This window comes from Pleurodeles waltl, chromosome 8 (genome assembly GCF_031143425.1).
Source record: "Pleurodeles waltl isolate 20211129_DDA chromosome 8, aPleWal1.hap1.20221129, whole genome shotgun sequence".
Taxonomy (NCBI): Eukaryota; Metazoa; Chordata; class Amphibia; order Caudata; family Salamandridae; genus Pleurodeles; species Pleurodeles waltl.
The window spans coordinates 51628766-51649752 of record NC_090447.1 but is presented as its reverse complement, the minus strand read 5'-3'; the positions used below and the strand labels follow the sequence as shown (position 1 = coordinate 51649752).

Genomic DNA, 20987 nt, shown 5'->3' with positions numbered 1-20987 from the left:
CAGCTTTGAACAAGCATAATCTGAGCCTCCGGTCCTGACATAGAATAAAAAAAATTCTAGCTTTCGCGCTAAGAATTTTTCAATTCTATTAAGGACACGGAGGCGAGGATTATCCCACCGCACTGTATATACATAATGTTGGAATGTTATTATACCTGTTGATATGATATGCAAATTTTTGTTCAATAGTGCTTCCCCACCCTTTTTCTTTGGTAATATAAGTATTTCTGATGTTACTCAGTTATTATGGCCTGGATTTTTTCATTTATTCTAGGAAATGATGGGAAGTAAGGAGATCAGACGCGATTTTATTCTTCCAGTCAAGTGGGATGCCAGTTCGTCTGCCTTCAGGATTTTCGTTCATAAGTTTTGGATTGAGACTCTTGTTTTCTTTCGTTGAAATTTTTGGTTTTTGGTTTGACTTTTGAATTGGACAAAGAAAGAGGAGTGACTTGGTGTGATTCTACGTTTTATAGGCTTCCTCCTCTATGGTTCATCACGTGTCATGGCTGATGTTGGGTCATGTAGTTTTTGTTTTTCCATGATGTTCATTGGCTGCTGTGTATAAATAAAGCATGGAAAGAGAAGCATAATCCTCGCCTCCGTGTCCTTAATAGAATTGAAAAATTCTTAGCGCGAAAGCTAGAATTTTTTTTACTCCTCTCCCACGTTCTTAAACCAGGCACATAAAGAAACTGCCTAGGCTCCTTTCAATCCTCACAGGAGTCTGTGATGCAACAAGGACTCCCCAACATTCTACAAATCAAACCCTTCACATAATATAGGCCGCACAAAAGGCTACATCTTATCTCTGCATTATAACATAGGCCTTCTGCCTTCTGGGCTATACTGGTTGTTATACATTTTCTTAATAATATAACAACAAATTTCAGAGATAATTGCATTAATTGTAATTGTACACATCACTTTTAATCATTATTGATGCACATAAAAAATATTTTTCTTTAGGTTGGAGTGTATTTTTAATTGTAATTTAATTTAATATATTTCCATTAATAAGTCTTTATTCAAAATCAATTTAATAATGCTGTATAATTTTTTCATTTTTTCATTTTCTTGTTTTTCATTTTGTTTCTCCATTTAAAGTCAATATATAAAATGAATATTGTTGGGGAGAACAACTCCTCTGCATGGTAGGAGATCTGTACCCCTGCTCTGAGTGCCCAGCTGTCTGGATCTCTAATGCTGCTTTTTTTCCACAGGCGAACATGAATCATAGACATAGACCTGCCTCCTGGATTGTGGTCTTGTTGGACCAAGACAGGTGCCCAAACCGCTGCCGTCATAGTGGTGGAAGGCTTCCACCTTCACCAGCTGCCCTCATAGTGGTGGAAGGCTTTCTCCTTCACTAGCTGCCCTCATACTGGTGGAAGGCTACCACCTTCACCAGCCGCCCTCATAGTGGTGGAAGGCTTCCACCTTCACCAGCTGCCCTCATAGTGGTGGAAGGCTACCACCATCACCAGGAGTTGAGCAGCACAAGCGTGGGAGTGGCAGCATACTGTGCAGTGATCAGTAGTAGCGGACAGTACCATTTTACCCTGTGTCCCTGGACTAAGGCCTACAGGCTCACTCACCTTCTTAAAAGTTCAGCTGCTGTGTGCCTAACTCACCCCTGGCTTACACCAGGTTGACATGGAAGCACATGTGTGGTGAAAACATGTACTGAGTGCATGTGCTCTTGCAAGAAACACATTACACAAAGGGTGAAGTGTGATACACTGTGCACATGGTAAATGTGTGTGTGCTGGCAGTGTGTGTTTTTTAAATTACACACTCTGGTACAGTGCAGAGAAACTGCAGTACTGATCTGTGTGCGCAGCCTGAATGATTGTGCTACATGTGATTATGTTGATGATGGCATAATATATGAGAATAACAGTGCTGTGCAGTACGTATGCTGTGGATGTACACTGAGTGCAAGTGTACCTGCACTGGTACATTACATGGAGGACCCTGGGTTCTACTTTGAGAAGCCCAGGCCTGCCCAGTGAAAACATGAGGAGTAGAGGAATCCACCTAGACCTGTTTCTGTATTGCTGCATTGGTGTAAGCTGCATGAGACATGCACTGGAGGACAGGAGAGCCAGGCTCTCTCTTTGCAATTCAAAGGACTCTTTGATTCAATGATAGATCACAAGGAATGAGCCTGGACACAGTTCAGGAAGGGAGATATGGGGCTGATAAGAGAATCATATAGATTAGGGCTGAGAGCCCATGATTAACCCTTTTATGCACATATCACTGTGGCTAACACCTAGGTATGAACTCTGGTCACTCCCATGAATCATGTTGTGGGTTAATCAGCTTTGGAGTCCTGGCTGCTGTGACAGACATTTTTCAGGAGGAAGAAGAAAGGGGAAAGATGTCCGTTTCAAAGACGTACAATCCCAAAATAAAACCTCAGATACCCAGACACTAAATTACATTTTGTGTCTAGAAAAGGACTGTAAGTAGGGGAGTCTGATACCTCAACAATTTATCATCTGCCGAGCTGCCAGGCAGCCTGGGTGAGGAAGAGAAGTTCTGCAAGGCTTCTGCCTGTGACCAGGACTAGGGGCCTAAACCTGCTAGTCTCCCTGGTGGGTGTAGGAACATGGCCCAGGGAAACCTAGAGCACCTGCCCTGAAACCTGGGGCACCGGCGCCTGCCTGCTCGCCAGGACAGGTGTGCCCTGTGAGACAGAGGAGAGCGCTGGAGGGAGGAAGGTCCAGAGGGGAGCCCTAACATGGGGACTCCCTATGGGAGGTGTGAGGAACCTGTTCTGCACCGATCAGGCTACAGCCCAGTGGTTCCCAAACAGTGCACCGCGGCACCCTGGTGCACCGTTAGAAGTTGCCAGGGGCACTGCACGCCCATTTTGGAAAAATGATATGAACAATTTAAAAAAAATTTATGCGCACAGTTTATAAATTACCTACTTTCAAAGAGGTAAAAAGTATTTTGCGTCTGAGTAACTCATTTAGGCATTTCATGTGGGGGAGGTACATAAGCCCCACCTGTCAACGTCTTGCCGTCTGGAGCATGGTGTCACCCAGCGTGATTACGTTCTTAAATAAGAGCCTTCGGCGTTGCCAGGCGCAATTCAGAAGACAGCACTGGAGTGTTATTGCTCCCAGTACGATCATTTGGCAGGCCATCCTCATTAAAGTGCGCACATCCAACGTTTTCCTTGTCGAGTTTAGGAAAATCAGGTAAGCATTATTAATATTAGGTAGGATTTCTAGTCTAGGGTGAGAAACAGGGCACAGCAGGACTGGGGATTACAGGAATGCCAGGAAATTTACCTAACCAGCACCAATATGGTAAAGTTCTGTTTTTAAAACAGATGGATATTTCCACGGAGCGAGCACTCCCAACGAGGCTCCTGTGTAGTTGCTGGACAGGAGAAAACTGCTAACAGCCTGATTCAGCACACATGCACAAGTTGAGTTTGTTTATTTAGATTAGAAGATATGATTAGAAATATTATTACAGTGTTCCTTGCTGATGAAAAGTCCAGGGGAAAGTTGCAGCGTTTGTGAAAGATTAGCCTTCCACCCATTTCTCATTATAAAGCACACCTTTCCTTTTTTCCCCACTTGTGTTTAAAAAATGCTATTTAAATTGTCCAAAATAAATTATAGGCCCACAATCCTCCCTCACGTGCATGCCCAAATCAGATTAATTGCTGAGTCTTACTGCCAGGGGAAGGCAATTTTCATTGGGAGGCCAGAAAAACGGCAATAGGAGGTACAGACCGAGTAGAACTTGGAAAGCACAGTTATCAAAAGCTGAAGGCTTTTAAATAATTTAAAGCAGCAGTGCCTCCTAAATTCTCAAGAAACTGCAGAGTGGGAGTGTGAACGACAGTGCTTAATTTGTAAATAAAAACATGCCGGTGCCGAAAGCCCTCCTCTTAAAGACGTGGCTGCTGCAATTAAATGTAGGAAAACAGAATACTGAGGCAGTGTAATCCTGAACCCATCTCAGGCCTCTTCAATGGTTTTAAAGTCACTCCCTGACCCTTCAGCTCACTCTTGCAGCTTTCTGTTTTCTCCCATTATGACACTATTTCATTTGTCTCTTCCTCAGTCTTTCCCATATGTGTCTTTTGCTCGCAGCAAATGCTTGAGGCAGAAAAATAAGTGCCGGACCTCAAAAATAAGTGCTGGTGCTCTGCACTGGAAACAACAAGCACAAATTAAGCACTGGTGAATGATCAAGTACTGTTAAGTAGTGTTAGAGGAGAAAGTGTCCAGATTGAAGGCAGAATGTGTGCTCTAAAGGTGTGGTGTGAGGTGTGTGAGGTCAAGGCAAAGTAATGACGTTGTAAACAGAGAAGAAAATATGTGCATGGAAAACAGCAAGTGTGACACGGAGGGGAGATATGGCTAAATTTTTTGGACGTTTAAGAATGAGAGGTTGAATTGGAGGTGCTGTGGTCTAGCAGGGAGAAGGAAACATACAAAACATCCATGTTATGCTCGTTAATATATCTCTCCCTGTGCACCTGACATTCATTTTTCACTCCCCATGACCTCATCTCAATATTTTGCCACTTCGAGGTCATCCGGTACTTAAAATGAATGACTGCACTTGGCTGCACCGAACCTTAATTGCCTCTCACTGAAGCCTTCTTCTCTTCATTAAACCCTGGCACTGCGGCACACCTTCCTTGCCTTGAGAAGCTTCTCATGATGTCCAATTAGCAGCGGGGCGGACGGCTGCTCCTACTGGCAGCTGTTTGTTAGTCCACTTGGCAGAGTCCATGTATGCTGCAGGAAGTACAGGGAAGACCAGGTGACTTGCACGAGAGGGTGCTTGTATGCACAGTAGCTGTGGGGGATGCCCTGGGAATCATAGGGCAGGGATGCTGCATGCACAGTATACACATAGGAGATAAGAGTTGCATAGCTAGTCTTATGCATGTACAGTAGATTATCAGAGTCCAGGTCATACCTCTGAGTATTTGAACATATGCTGAGCGGCAGGATTGCTTCATTCAAAATGCACAAATTATGATTAGGCAGCCCAGTGGTTTGAATGGAGGGATTGTGGATCCACAGGAACTATAGGCTGGGAGGGCTCAGTACCATCACAAAGATGAAAGGGGCCAAAAATGAAGCACACAAGTGCGAGCCTGATTGGGACCATTCAGGTCCTTGGTGGCAGGATAGAGTCATTGCCACTAGGCTAGAAAAACTAGAAGTGCAGAAGGTGCACACAGCACTCCCAAGTATCCTGGAGGACTTTGATTTATTATTTGTAGGCTCTGACTTCTACTGTAAGGAACCTTTAAGATCCAGAAAAAGTAAGATGCTGTGGACTGGGCTGGGGTAGGAAACAGCTCCTATTGAGCTTGGGGAAGGAATGAGTTAGTGCCCCGGCCAAGAGTTCCCTATCCTCCCTTCTTCACAAGCAACAGCACTTAGTCCGACGGTGCTTACTTCAATTTAATGCTGAGGTGGCATGGTGGACAAAAAAACAATGGATTGGGATGCAGCCCTAAGCGATTGACAGTGGCTGCGATTATTTCAAGCATTTCATCCATCACCTTGTTGTTTTCACTTCAATTATAGTCACATGACAGTACATAGCATTAGTGCAGCTCTAACATACATTAAAAATAATGTTAAGTTATGTTTTCTATTTGAAACATATACAGATCATTATTTGGATGGCACACTGAATTAACAAATATTGATGCCTTTGGTAAGGTTGGTAAGAGAAAAAACAGTAATAATTTGTCTTATCGCTTTTAAATCTGCCTAGGGAAGAAGCACACTGCTGTGGAAAAGCTGATCCTTTGCACCAGCCGAACCCCGTGAACCAGGTATTCCAGGCAGTCCAGCAGTCTGTGGTGTATCACTTGCTGTTGCCAAAGCTGGATCCATCATTCAAAGAACACATTGGTACCTTCACATTACTTCATTGAAGTACGAGCAGGTATGTGAAGTGGTTCCTACCCAGCTTTTAATTTATGAACTGAGTTAGAGTCGCTCATGTTTTCTGTTGTTGATTGCAACCACAGCGCTGAAAATCAGCAAAGTTTCCCTGTGCCATTTTATTGTTCTGTATTTCTATTCTTAGTCCTGTGGGCATGTGAAATCTCCCTTTTCTGTATCTCTTGCACTAATGTTGATTGCTGGCACGATTATGCCAGAAAAATGACGAAAACTATTCTAAGCAGCAAATGTCATGCCATCCTACATTTTTCATTCATCTTGGTTACTAAAGCACAAGAGATATCGGTTCATTATTTCAGAGAATTGGACAGATAGCCAAAACTTAATCCATGATAATTGTTGATGTTGATGAAAAAAGTTGATATCTCCTTGAATGGGACCAGGAATAGTTGAAGTGTGATATTTTCCATTTCAAATGACAGTCTGATGTATGCATTAGCAGCTGCAAATTGGCTTCCTGCATCCTTTGAACAAATTTGCTGATCTCCAGTTTCATTAAAGAAAGGAATGTTCTTTTTGTCTTTGATATCAATGAAGTCACAGTGGTCGCCATCATCATGTTCTACTAAAATAACAGTAGAATAGAAAGAGAATAACTTTAGCTCTTCTTATACTTACCTGGATGCTTTATCCTTAACTTAAGGCTTGTTATTCAGAGGGGACTGTGGATGGAACCCAGAAGAAGCCTGGAGATACCAGCCTGAGCTAAGGAAAAGAAAAGAAGACAAGGAACTTGTCAAACAGAAGGACCTTTATTATATATTTTTATTTTGTTGATTCATTTCCTCCCTTTCTTCTCTTCTCTTCTACGTCTGAACAATGAAAAGTAGTGGAACTGATTGGCATCCTTCTGATTGACAATAAAGAGATTTTTAATACCTTGTTCAAGTTCATCTGAGCAAAGTGAAGTCTCAGGTTCATCAGAGAAAAAAAGAGGACGGGAAGCGAAAAACCAAGTACAGAAAGTATGATGACAGGTATCTAGATTATGGTTTCACATGTGTACAGGTTCATAATGAGGAGCGTCCTCAATGTGTAATCTGTTTAAAGGTTTTGGCTTTAGAATCCATGCTTCCAAGTAAACTAAAGCGTCATCTTGAAAGCCTTCACCCAAATGTGGTTGGAAAGCCAAGGGAATTTTTCCAAAGAAAACTTACAGAAGCCAAATTACAAAAGACCGCTTTCTCAGAACAAGCCAAAGTTGATAGTAACGCCCTTCTATCTTCTTATAAAGTGGCCTATGGTGTTACAAGGTGTACAAAAACACACACAATTGCAGAAGAGCTGATTTTGCCTGCTGCTGTTGATATGGTAACCATCATGCTTGGCGAGGATGCGGGTAAACAGCTGCTCAAAGTGCCTCTTTCTAATAATACTGTCAGCCGGAGGATAAACGATATGGCTGACGGTATTAACGATCAGCTCATCTGTAACTTAAAAGGCAAAGACTTTGCACTCCAATTGGACGAGGCAACAGACAACCAAAAAGACACCCATCTTATTTGCTATGTCAGGTCTGTTAACAAAAAAAAATAGTTGAGGATTTGTTGTTCTGTAAAGAAATGAAAGGTGGAACTACCAGTCAAGACTTGTTTGCGGTTGTGGATGATTTTATGGTACAGAATCAGATTGACTGGGAGAGATGTGTTGGAGTTTGTACAGACGGGGGTCGTTCAATGGCAGGATGCTACCAAGGACTTCAAGCTCGCATACGGTCTAAAGCACCTAATGCTATTTGGACACACTGTATAATACACAGAGAAGCACTAGCAGCTGGAAACCTCAGTGAAGAACTGCATAATATTCTGAAAATAGTCATCAAAGTGATACATTTTATTAAAACAAGACCAATGAAAGCAATATATTTTGCTAAGTTGTGTGAAAACATGGGTGCCGAACACTCATGCCTCTTGTTCTACAGCAGTTTTCGATGGCTGTCTCTCGGTAACTCCCTGCTTAGAGTGTATGAACTTAGGAATGAAATATACTCACATCTACACGATGATGAACATTGTTTTGCCGACAATTTTATTTGATTGCCCTGTGAGTTTTGATCCCGTTTGCTACTTCCTACCTTTGTGAAGCTGGTTTCTTAGCAGTTGCGGTGATAAAGTCAAAATATAGGGCAAAAATACCCCTTGAAAAAGAAATGCGTGTTGCGATCTCAAAAATAACACCAAGATTTGAGGAGCTTCGTAAAGAAAAACAAGCACATCCATCTCACTAGGATTTTCAAAACAAATTTAGGCCTTTCTATTTTGTTTACATTCGGACTCCCTGTTTTTTCTTGTTAATTAAAAAACATTTTCTACAGAACTTTGTTGTGTGGTTAATCTTACATGTGTTCAAAAAAGGTTGCTAATTCATGAAAACATTTTTGGCCCTTAATATTGTATTGTTTGTGACTTAACTGAATTTAAAAAAAAAATCTTAAAGTAAACAACTTATATTTTTATTTTGTTACCAATATGATAATACCTTCATTGCCTTCATCCCAATTATTTGCAGGGAGAAAAATTGAAGTACTCCCGAGTCCGGGCTTACATCGCCCACCTGAAAAAAAAAATTACAGAATGGGGAGCCGCGGGCAATGGCCAATATAGGTGAAGAGAGACGCGGGTTGAAGAAGTTTGGGAACCACTGCCATAGCCCATCTGCCGGACTGATTCAGCAGCCCCTGTATGACAGGAGGGGCCACCATGGACTGAGCGAAGGAGCAAGGTGTGTGAACTCCACTCCCTCATCAATCAGGGCATAGACCATGTGCCATACCAATTTGGCAAACCCTTATTCCAGGAGAGGCCGTGATAGACTGAATCAAGGAGCACAGTGGGAGAAACCGGCTCCCGCACCAAATGGGTCATCGCCCACTTGCCAGATTATTTTACCGACTCCGTATGCCAAGAGGGGCCACCGTAGATGCCAACATCAAACCAGCGTGCCCGGACATGTGAGTGCCATGGCAGCAACACCGTATGCCAGTAGGGGCCACCGGAGCCGCTGAGGCCAAGGGTATGGGTTCTCAGCCAAGACTGAGAAACTGCTGCTGTGACAAAGGTAGGACCAGCATTCTGTGGACTGAACCGAAGAAGGCCAGAGGATTAACAGGACACTGCCAGAGCCCTGTCGGAGCAAAGAGACCGCCCCAATCCTGGAGCAGGAGCAACTGCGATCGTCAGAACCAGCAGGTAGCATGGCTCAAGGGAGCGAGCCGGCGCCTGCTGTGTGCTGCAGCGTGTGACCACGCACAGCCAGACTTTGCTGCTCCAGAGAAGGACTATGCTGTATCCCTGCGGGGTTCCACTCTGCCGGAGCAGGTACGCAAGCCACGAACTGGGCCTTTGGGGCCCCATGGGACATACCCCCATTGGTGCTGCAACCCCTTAGACTCTAGTGACTGAACTTGTGAAGAGTCTGAGGGAAGAACTTTTGAGTATGGCCTAATACCTTACATTCCCTGCTTGTAGTCATCAGTGAATATGAAATAGCGTTGAACCCATCGCACTAGAGGTGGATGGACAGGGGGTGGACTGACATGTGCTAGAGCCCAACCTCAAGGGGAATTGCGATATTTTGCTTTTGAATGTTGTTTACCTTTGCATGTGTAGTGTTAGAATTAAAATACTTCTTTTGATATAAAAACAAGCATTTAGCTGGATATTGATTTGTTTGCGCTGCTTGCACGTTGAGTTGTGAGCCATGTTCACTGATCTGTATCTGTTCTTCCCCCTAAGAAGCCTTGACTGCTCATCCTACGCTACCCAACTGAGAGTCGGGTGCAAAAGGGGGTGGTTGGCCCAATAGTAATGCCGGCCCCAGGACATTCAGGAGTAAAAGGCCTAAACCAATACGGTTGGGCCCAGTAACTCCTACTTGCCCCGTGGCTCTTTGAATGGGGTTCTGAAAAATATACAATACATTTCGTTAACGTAAAAAAAAAATATATATTTATTTTTGCGTTACATACATACTCCAGAATTAGATAGAACTCTCTCGACTGTCTGTCACTTGATCACTATGAAACAATCCTTTGGATAGGTTTTGTTAAGCGCACCTTTGACACCTTGTGTTACATCCCTCTTTCTGCCAAATTTCTCAACTTTTTGTTCCCATTATTAAGATAGGCTAGGGCTGGCACTTTTCAAAAGGGCCTTAGTCTTTTGCATTCACTTGGGTCCAAGGAAATTTGCCTGGTGGTTATTAACTTTATAAGGGGGGTCCTTTCTATTAGGAAGAGATACGGTTGACGATCACTGTGAGTTTGATACTGATTTAGTAGAATGTTAATTTGTATAATTGTGTCATTTTTAGCTTTTTATGAATTTAGTATTTGTATTATGTATCATGATTGTTGCTTTTATGTTGAAAATGTTCTGTGCTTTTATGATTCAATGGAATCAAATAAAGTGACTTAGTTACATACATTGTTTTAATGTTCATTATACCTTACCATAGGGAGAGTCCACACTCAAGGTGAAGATCTACGTATGGTAAAGTACAGGGAAAAATAAAAATGTTTATTTAACTCAAAAACAAATATTACAAATATTTTTATGTTACATTTATGTACAAAAGTGTTAACTCTTTAAAACGCACTTGGCAACTTTAAACTTTGATATCTTAAAAACTACTGAATGAAACAATAAACAAATTAAGGCACACTTTTTGATTGATGTTCTACTTTAGGATGTAGGTGTGAGCAAAATTTCACATGGGAGCAAAAATGTGAAAACACAAAAAAGCACCATCATGCAATTTCACATGCCAAAGCTGAACCTTAACTTCCATCTTTGGCATAAACTCTTTCCAACCTGAGGTGCTCTTGTACACATACAGTATTACATTATACATGCACAATATCATACATTACATCTATAATTAAAACACATGATCATCTGACTGCTCCTGTGACCTTGGGTCCCAGAGTACTTCAAATCCTTTGTTTTTTGGTGAGACATCAGGCCTCTCCATTAACCTGGCCAAGTCCTCGGTCTTTCCAGTTCTCACGCATCCCCAGAATCTAGAATGGGCATCCAACCTCCAAAAGGTCATGGGCAGCTCCCAAAGTACATATTGCACACAAGGCCTCCGTATCATGGGAGATGAATAGTCAACCACTCTTGGTTGCGCTGAAGGCTGATATTAAAGCGTGGTCTGCTCTTCCCCTATCGCTTAAAATGGTTTCACTCCCCCGCTTTCTATACCAACTGCAAAACTATCCATAACCTCTGACCCACTCTTTTTTCCAGACAGTACATTTGGTGTTTCATGGTTTCTTATGGAATCAAGGGTTTCCCCGTGTAGCTCTTACCGGGTGTTTTAAGTCCACATACGAAGGGGGAATTGCAGCGGCTGACATCGAATCCTATTACAGGGACTCCCACCTGGTAACTATTAATGAATGGTTGTATGACATGCAGGGTGATCCGGCCTATTGCCCCTGGGAAGTACGCATTATTGTAAGAGGGAAGATGCAATCCAGTTACAACTAATGACAAAAGTTGTACTGCAGGCATGTGAGACCACCTTAAAAGCAATGGTTTGGAACTGGAGACTCCCCTATGGGTTGGATCAGTGCTGCACCATGTGACGGCACTGAACTACGTCAGGGGATGTACGCACCACGCTAAAATCATATTCCTCTTTGCAGAGCAATTTCAATCTACATTGTAGCCAGTTCCATAGGTATCTCCATGCCCTGGTGCCGACAATACCAGGGCTGAAGGAGCTCTCCAAATATAACTCTCTGGAAGCCAAACTTATCCTGGGGGAGTTAGGATCACAAGATAACACACATTTATTGTTCACCCTATATGCCAGACTCCTTTGCCGTGCTACATGCGGCCTGGAAGCGAGACCTAGGGCTCCTTGCAGACTGGGAACGGGCAGACGCTAGTGCATCTCCAAGGCACTCTGCAATCGTGTTCAGTGGCATAAGGTGGTTTTAGCTGCTTGGGCAGCAGTGTCTTGGGTGTTTTTAACAATTGTTGGCCTTCAGGAGGATCTTAGTTTTATTATATATCTGCGCCTGTCTCTTTCGGGGATAGAGACTTGCCTCCTTTTTCAGCACCCATTCGCAGACATCATTTTTACTCTTTCTTTGGGGCCCTTGCCGAGCTGCCATTTTGGGCAGTGGTCTAGTTGTCGTCTTCTGCTTCCCTGACCCCATATAAGGGTTGCGATGCAGCAGACATGCCACTGGCGTGCCAAAGGCGTGCCTAAGGCAAGCCCGTCATCGCCCAACCGTACTTGGTCAGGCCCAGGGGCCAGGGATACTGCCCCTTTTAATCCTGAGGGGGTAACATATTAGGCTAATCAATTGTATTCTTTTACTTCTGAAGCTTCTCGCCACACTTTTTATCCTAGCTCTCAAACCTGGTCATGCGACAACTGTCATTGGGCTCCCCAGACAGATTTGAGAATAGCCCAAGTCAATCATAAAGAGGCAGTTAGTAAGATTCTTTTAGCAAATTGTCGGTCTCTTGCTGCTCACAAACTCGATGTCCATTATCTTTTGAGCGACTTAGCTCCCAAGGCTTTATTCCTAACAGAAACCTGTTTCCAAGAATAGTCCTCCCCGGATGTCGCTCTGGCATTTCCCCAAGGTTACCTGGTAAGCAGGCTGGACCGGGTGAATGCCAGGGGCAGTTGGGTCGCCATTATCTACAAGGATACTGTTGAATGTGTCTTTCAGCCTCTTACTATCCCTGGCTGCGAAAGTATGCATTTTGCTCTAGCGCTCAATCCCACGCTCGCACTCTTGGGAGTCTTAATTTACTACCCTTCTGGTCCCCATGACCATTTTATCCAATCCTTCCCCGATTTGGTGTCGGATCTAGTTTGTAGTATACCAAATTTTACCCTCCTTGGGGATTTTAATATTCATGTAGATGATGTGAGCAATACTGCCGCCAAAAACCTTCTCTTGCGGCCATGGACCTTGTTCAACTGGTCAGCGGCCCTACGCACCCCAAGGGGCATACTATTGACCTTGTTTTTAGCAATGTCACTGAATTGTAGGCCCAGCCTCTGCTCCCTCTGGTTTGATCTGACCATTTCCTAATTACTCTGATGCTTCCTATCCCTTCCATCCCAAATCCTCCCTCCTCGATTAAGCAAATGGGCTGCTGTTGGCCTAGGCTAAATATTAGTGAATGGTCTTCCACCCTAGAAAACTCTAAACCGGATCACGTAGACCAAACTACTCAAATTTCAGATATGTTCAATGCGTGGATTTCCAGTTCATTTCACACAGTATTACCAATAGGGACCAAAACAGTGGGTCGATGCAACAAATATTCCCTCGCTTTTTCCAAAAGAACATTTTAGACATATACTCGGCCTTTCTCGATAAGCCTTCCCAGGTGGCAGTTCCCCCTAGGCAGTTGATGGCTCAACATTTGGCTATCTCTTTTTAGGCCTTCCCTCCCCTTACAGAAGACTCAGTTATTAGTCTTCTTCACTCCCTTAAATCTGGATCCCCATTGGACCCTAACACCTCATATTTTGGATCTGGGCTCAGCGGTCATTGTCCCTGTTCTGACGAACCTCCTCAACTCCTCTTTAATTACAGGTCCAATCCCACCCCATTGGAAGCACGTGATAGTCAAGCCATTGCTGAAAAAACCTCTTCTTGATGCAGCTTTTCTCAATAGCTACAGGCCAATCTCTTTGCTGCCTGCGGTGTCTAACCTGATTGAAAAACACGTCAATAGTCATCTCTCGGGCTTTCTCGAGGACCATGACATCCTTCATGCCAACCAAGTGTGTTTCAGGCCCCTACACAGTGCCGAATCAGTCCTGCTTGCAGTTACGGAAGATGTTAGACGACGTCTCGACCAAGGGTGCTCTGCTGCCGGCATTCTGTTAGACCTCAGCGCAGCATTCGATTTGGTTGCCCGTACTATCCTGAGACAAAGAATCACTGAGGCTGGTATCACCCGCTGTTCTTTAAATTGGCTCTCCTCCTTTTTGGAGGACCAGACCTTTCAAGTTCTTGTCTGATCCTACCTCTCCAACAGTTTTTCTCTCAACTGTGGGGTGCCTTAGGGATCTTCCCTGAGCCCCATATTTTTAAATCTCTGTATGTATCTATAAGCAGAGGTTATAAAACCTTATGGTTTGTCGTTGGTATCCTATGCCGATGACACACAGCTGGTTTTCTCTTTTTCCACAAAAAACTAATTTGGATCACTCCCTACTGACCCCCTGTCCCCAAGCAGTAACCAGGCGGATGGCTGACTGCAAACTTAGATTAAAAGAAGACAAAACAGAGGTGATGCTATTAGGGAACTATCTCCTTCATGGGCCCCAGACTCTGATCCCTGAAGGTTTGAAAGCTTTGCCTCCTCCAAAAGAAAACATAAAGAGCCTGGGAGTCTGGCTAAACTCGCGGCTCACTATGAGCTACCAAGTGAAACAGTTGGGTGCCACCTGTTTCAGTCTTTTGAGACTCTTAAGCAAAGTTTTCAAGGTCCTCCAGTTTTTAGCCAAAAAGCTCATAGTCCAGGCTCTCATTATTTCGTGCCTGGACTATAGTAATGCTCTTTATTTTAGTCCCCCCAAGTATGTGGTTAAAAGACTTCAAGTGGTTCAGAATGCTGCTGCAGGCCTCCTCCTGAATCTCCTCAGACAGCAATCCACCAGCTCCCCCATAGCTTCCCTCCATTGGCTGCTGGTTGAACAACGGATAAAATTCAAATCCCTCTGCATCATGCATAGAGGGCTGCATAACAGAGGTCCTACCTTGCTAAGACCTGCCGCTTCGTTCTATACCCCAGGTAGGTCTCCCAGATCCTATACGGCTTCTCTAATAAAGATCCCTTTGGTTAAGAGAGCACAGTGGTGTGGCAGATCTTTGTCCTATTAAGGAGCAAAACTCTGGAACTCCCTCCCCCCGGAGCTACGCCAGACAAGCTATAAACTCTCCTTCCGCAGATTGCTAAAAACCTGGTTGTTCAGAGCCTAACTTCCTCTTTGGTCCTTATGTTTCCGTTCAGCTCTGGGAGGCCTCCGGGTGGCCATGCGCTCTAGAAACCCTGTAAACTAAACTAAACTGATCCGATTCAGGTTTATACAACTGAAAAACCTCTACAGAGTGTATCTTACATGATGTAAATTCTGGTCAAACGGAGCGATTGGCTCACCCTCCTGCCTCCGATGCAAGAAGAGGGTGACTTCATGCATACCAGATGGGGTTATGACCAGATACATGCTTGCTGGAGTGGTACCAGTGCTTAATTTGTGAAAAAAATAAGTGCCTGGGCCCTCCTCAGAGGCCACAGTAGCTTGCACTACTCATTGATCCCGGAAGTGCTGCCAATGATAATATTAACACAACTAAAAGCAATCACACTCCTACTAGTGTGACTTTTCAGACTATTGCAGGCCCCTAAGCTATGAGAATGGCTGTGGCGGTCAGTAATAGTCATTTTTAAGGTATATTGAATTAATTTAATTGACAACTGGTATTGTGCTCATTTTTAAATTAAACAAGCCCCTGTGTTGGTAATTAAGTGCTGGTGCTGAGCACCGGAAACCACCAGCTCAAATTAAGCACTGAGTGGTACACTCCGTTGACATTTAGGAGAACCGCTATAAAAACACATTGCTATGGCTGGGCCTGACAGTAACTAAAAGGGATATTGATCATCAATGGAAAGCAGACACTCCACCCTTGATTGATGAATGAAACAAAGTCTGCAGTGGTGCATGAGTAGAGAGCAACTGGTGTATCAGGCTAGAAGGTCTCCCCCAAAATACATGCAAATTTTGCAATGATGGGCAGACTACAGAGGGATCATCATTAGACAGAGGGACAACCAAGCATCTAATTTAGAGACAGAAATTCCCATGAATTGGGGTCAGCGATGTTTATGAAGGCTGGGTGGGCAACCTCTTCGTATGTGTTGGTGAGAGTCAAAAAGGGGGCTGTGGGGAGGTTTCAGGAATGCATTGCGCCTTGTTGTAATGTTATTAGACACTTGTATTACCAAAACCAATAAAATGTTATTGTTTTTTAAAAACACGTCATCCACATTTAAGAGGGGCAGAAAACTTTAACAATTCATTACAGCTTTCAAAGCACCATCATACACTGTCATCTGGGAGCAAGCAATATTGCACTATTACACCTGATGACCATAACTAGAAACTTACCATTCTGAGAATCTGAATGTAGTATGTGCATTAGTGAAAATGAAACATTTAATAGTGGTGATGAAATTAAGGATGTGCTGTTATTCAGAATCATGTGGTTTGTTGCAGGACTGGGCAAAACCATCAAATGCTGATGTCCCTATCCCAGCAGAAAGGAGGAAAGTCTTGGAGAAATTAAAGCAGGGAAATGACCAAGAAGAAAGGATAGTCAAACTGGAGATTTCCACTTCTTTCGGTAACCCTTTCCTCTGATAAAAAAAATGTTTTGTAATTTATTGTCAATATATCTGTGTAGTTCCATACAAATATAATGGCCAGTCTGGCCAGTTTACTGGGGCCCATGGTACTCAGGGGCTTCTGGGCAAAGAGTTGCCTGTTGTGACTGAATTACCAAGGGACGTCCATCTGGGCTTTGACTTTCAGAGGTAAGCAAGGTCGAGCATTCAAGTCTTATTCTTGGAGGGTGATGCAGGGAAAAACATCAGATATGGATAGCATAACTCACAGTAATTGTATTGTCTAGTCAGCATTACTGGGCGCAATCATGTCTTGAAAGCTTGCACTCATATTGCTGATGTAGCAGTCAGAGTGACGCTGTGCATATTGGGACATGGCTGCAATAAGAGTTAAGGTGAAGTTGGCCATTCATGTTAACAGGCAGTGGCACACATGCAACTTGGGGGGGTGGTACTGTCACTAGGGGAATGAAGGAAGCTCTGCAGTCAGTTGCTTCACACTCCGGAAGAAACAACCATAAAAAATTCTGCACGCCTAAGGTGGACACAATAAAGGAAGTAAGCTGGTCACTGAGGTAGGAAGAGTACCTAGGGAAGTCTGGGTCTCAGCTCGAGCCCACTGCCAAGCGTAATGAACTCTTCAGTATCACACATGGTGCCTGTGCACAATATTTGTTTTGGTCCTCACTAGGAAATGGTGAGATACAGAGAGGGTTACTATCTTTGGATTGGGTGGGCATTGGAAAAAAGCCTCATATCTTTGACAACACCATGCAGGTAGAGATCCTCACAGCAGCATGTGGATAAGCTGGCCTGCAGTTCTTGACAAAAACGCAGGTTCTTAGCACCCAGTGCAGACTACCTCCTTCTCCTTTATCTCCTTCTGGGCTTAGCAACAACAGGTCTTCTCCTCAGTCATGGAATATATCCTCCTACTCCTTCAAGTATTCTGCCTCTAGCTCTGCTGTTTGTTCCTTGCAGCCAAAAGGTGAACATGGAAACCTGCCTCACAGGGGCAACCTACATCCAGAGGCTGTGGTGGTTGGTGTCTTACTAATTGGCCACTCAGCTTCAATACTACTCTTGCCATTTTGCAGTGATCTAATTAATGGTAAGTGCATCTTCTTGCAGACGTACTTCACTCTCATGGAATCCAGTGTCCGCTGATATATCTACTCAGTGTAGTTTCATGGTAAAGACATATCTTATAATCTCCACTGGATTTGTGCCTATGTCCCAGACACACCTTCTACCAGTCAGTGACTGTTGGTGGGCTCAGCTGTCCCTGCCAATGCATTGCAAGGGATTGCTATACATGCACATTTTTGGTGAGGTGGTTTGCTGCGCCTATTCCATTAGCCACAGCTCTCTGTCTCGGTGTTCCTTCTCACAGGACTTCCTGCTCGACTTAGGTAGATGTAAATACAGAAGCAGACAAGGCATCTAGTGTACAGTTGGTACAGAGAAGGGTACTGAACTGATCAGTACATTGGGACAAATATAGCAGGGAATGCAGATAGCTAGCTTAATGAACCATAGCTGTCAGTAATCAGCAACCACAAAGGTGGAGCTCCATGCATCGAAGGAGACTGGCATAATAGAGTACCCCACTCCTCAAGTACTCTATCACTCCATATACTCCCTCCTCACACTTAGAGGTGTGAGGAGGGGGAAAAATCAACACACCTGGCATAATATGCAGATTTGGCATGGAGAGGCAGTAGAAATCTACACAACTTAGGGTAGAGGTATAAAGGCCTGCAGTTTATGTATTCTTTTTAGATTGTATATATTTATTTGGAGGATTTTTTTATTAAGCGCACATTCACTCATGGGTATCATGGCACTGATAATCAGTAAGCCGGTCATGGGAATGGTAGTTAGACATGGTCAACTCTGCTAATGAAGAACACAATCATGTAACACTTCTGACAGAGAACTAGGTATTTTTGAAAAATTAAGGTATGTTACATTGTTAAAATTATTTTATCCACTTCAACAGCATTTTTAGAGTGACACATTAAGTTACAAACCCTGCAAAAATAAAAGGAGCCACAACATTTCCAAGGCACCTGGACAGCTATGAGGTTTTCTCTGCTCTGTCAAGTTGTGGAGTGCCTAGTCTGACACAGAAACATACTGCTGCTTTAATGGGATATTTTGTTCTATCTCTGCTAGTAACGTACCTCTTGGACTGGCAGTAGCTCCTATCTCTCGGTCCCTCCAATCTGCGCTCATCAATGAATTTCAGGCCATGCATTTTTGCACGAGGTCCAGGAATTTGATTTACATTTTATAGCATACTTAGTTACGCTCCAAAATGCATTAGTGGTACTGTTTTGAATGTTATGTGGATTATTATCTACACATAAGGGATCTTTCATGGGCACATACTTTATGCCTAACTATGCTATCATATATGTAAATGAGACTGAGAGAAGGGATGTATTAACACCATATATCCATTCTATGTGGCATATGGAAGAGATATATTGACGATATCTTTATGGTCAGGCATAAAGATGTGTTTTCTTTGGAAGCATTATTCCAATGGCTCAGGCTATGTTCCTCAGACCTTAAACTTACATATAACTTCAAAAATCCAGTGGCCCTTTTAAACCTCACTATCAGATGAAAAGCAATTGCGTTAAGTACCTCCCTTCATAGGAAATCCACTGAAAACAGTACTTTGATACAGAATGCCAGTGCCCATCCTCAGGCCCTGAGAGAACTACAGAATCTGCAAATGGAGAAATTACTACTTTAAGAGAGTAGGAGTACTTTGCAGATACCAAGACACCTACTCAAAATATCTCTGAAACATGCAGGGTACTATCCTTTCAAAGAATAGCCAGAAGAGAGATACAACAGACATATAAAGTGATCTGTGTAACCACCTTACATTGGCCATAATTCTGCAAATTATAAAAAAGCCTTGGAACATTGTAAGTGATACTGCTTGCCAACCGAACCTCCTATGTTTGCATTTAAACATAGTGAAAACCTAAAGGATTATGGGCCAGATGTGCAAAGATAATCTTTTGTGATCAACAAATAGCAAACATTTGTGAGACGCTAGTTGGTCATTTCAAACACCAATGTACAAATGTGTCTATGACACATTTTGTGATTCCCAGTGGGTTGCAATTAGACTTACCTCATGAATAGTAATGAGGTAGGTCTCGGTTTGTGACCCATTTGGAATCGCTAAACTCACAGAGATGGTGGCCTGCTGGGGTCAGCAGACCACCATGTATGTGATTGCTTTTCAATAAAGCAATCTTTTTTATTAAAAGCAGCCCATTTTCCATAAAGGAAAGTACAATGCAGTCCAAAAAAACCCAGAAAAGACCACTGCCTGTTCTTACAAATGTTCGTCAAAGCATTTTCAAAGGGGAAGGAGTCCCCTGGAGACCCCTTCTCATTCGCAAATGTGTTACCCGCCTCCTTGAAATTTGTAGTAAATTGTGAATCTTTAGTGACAACATTTAGGTCGCAAAACATTCATACACATTACTGCAATTTGGTATTTAGAAGGAACACCCTCATCACACCCCTTCCTAACACTGAATGGCAAATCCAAAGTGCAATTCGTTAACAGGTTACTGAATCGCTATTTAGGCTGGATACATGTAAAAATGCCTTTTTGCTTGGCAAACAGGCCGATTCTGCGAATTGGCCTGTTTGCTACCTCAAAAAGGCATCATATATGTGCTCCTATGTTATACACACCAGCAACTTTCAGCCTAAGAAATCACCCATGACTAGCTACTTAAATGTGGCTTTTACATAGTATGCCATGCCACTTCACATACAACAAAATTTTCACATTTGGCAGTATCAAACATGCACTTAATCATTTATCCATTTGCAACTCCACCAATATGATTGTTCACTATATAGTATTGTAGGAGGCTGGCCCTCTATCTAGTGTGCAAAACTAGGCACACTATGCACTATGGTCTAGGCAACCACACGTTGGTTTTGAGAGGTAAAAATTAGACCACCTAAAGCTCCAATTTTTATGGCATCTGGTCGAGCAGTTAGGCTAATCCAGGAAATGTGCTAAGTATTTGCTGTACTCACAAATCCAATCATGCACCACACACACTCAATGAATAAATCGAAACCAGAATTTATAAAAACACTTCAGACTTTTATATACATTTTAAGACCAAGATCTTTGGATCACGTTAGGTACTTTTTGAGTTATGACTTTCAAATTTTAATGAAGTTAGTCTTTCTGTGCATAATTACGCACCATTGGAATCAATGCACAGTCACTTTTAAAAACGCATTAAAAATTGTACAGTTGAGTTACCAGTCTCTTCTTTTGCAGGATCGTCGCAGCAGTCAATGGGCTCCATGTGCCAGCTGGAGAGCCTCAGGTGGCTCCCGGTTCCAGCGGGAGCAACATTGGAAAGTCTGTTAGCACAAGCATAGGCCCACGTGGAGGGGCCACTTGGAAAAGGAGCTGGTTTGCAGATTTAAAGATAGTGCCTGGGGGTACCCTTGGGCTGTTGAGGTCGCAGGGGATTGGGGACCTGTGGAGCACAGCTAGTTCCTCATTGCAGGGCGCAGGGCGGCCGGATGCAGGGCGAGTTGGAGATCCAGGAGCTGTGCC

At 43.3% G+C, this 20987-nt stretch overlaps 1 long non-coding RNA gene across 1 annotated transcript in view; it reads left to right on the top strand.

The window, feature by feature from the left end:
* The window catches only part of LOC138249036 (uncharacterized), a 36048-nt gene that overhangs the window by 6568 nt on the left and 8493 nt on the right, over window positions 1-20987 (top strand). The window contains exons 2-3 of the long non-coding RNA XR_011194686.1: window positions 5776-5949; window positions 16236-16362. This is a non-coding gene — a long non-coding RNA (uncharacterized lncRNA). The remainder of the gene's footprint in view (window positions 1-5775; window positions 5950-16235; window positions 16363-20987) is intronic.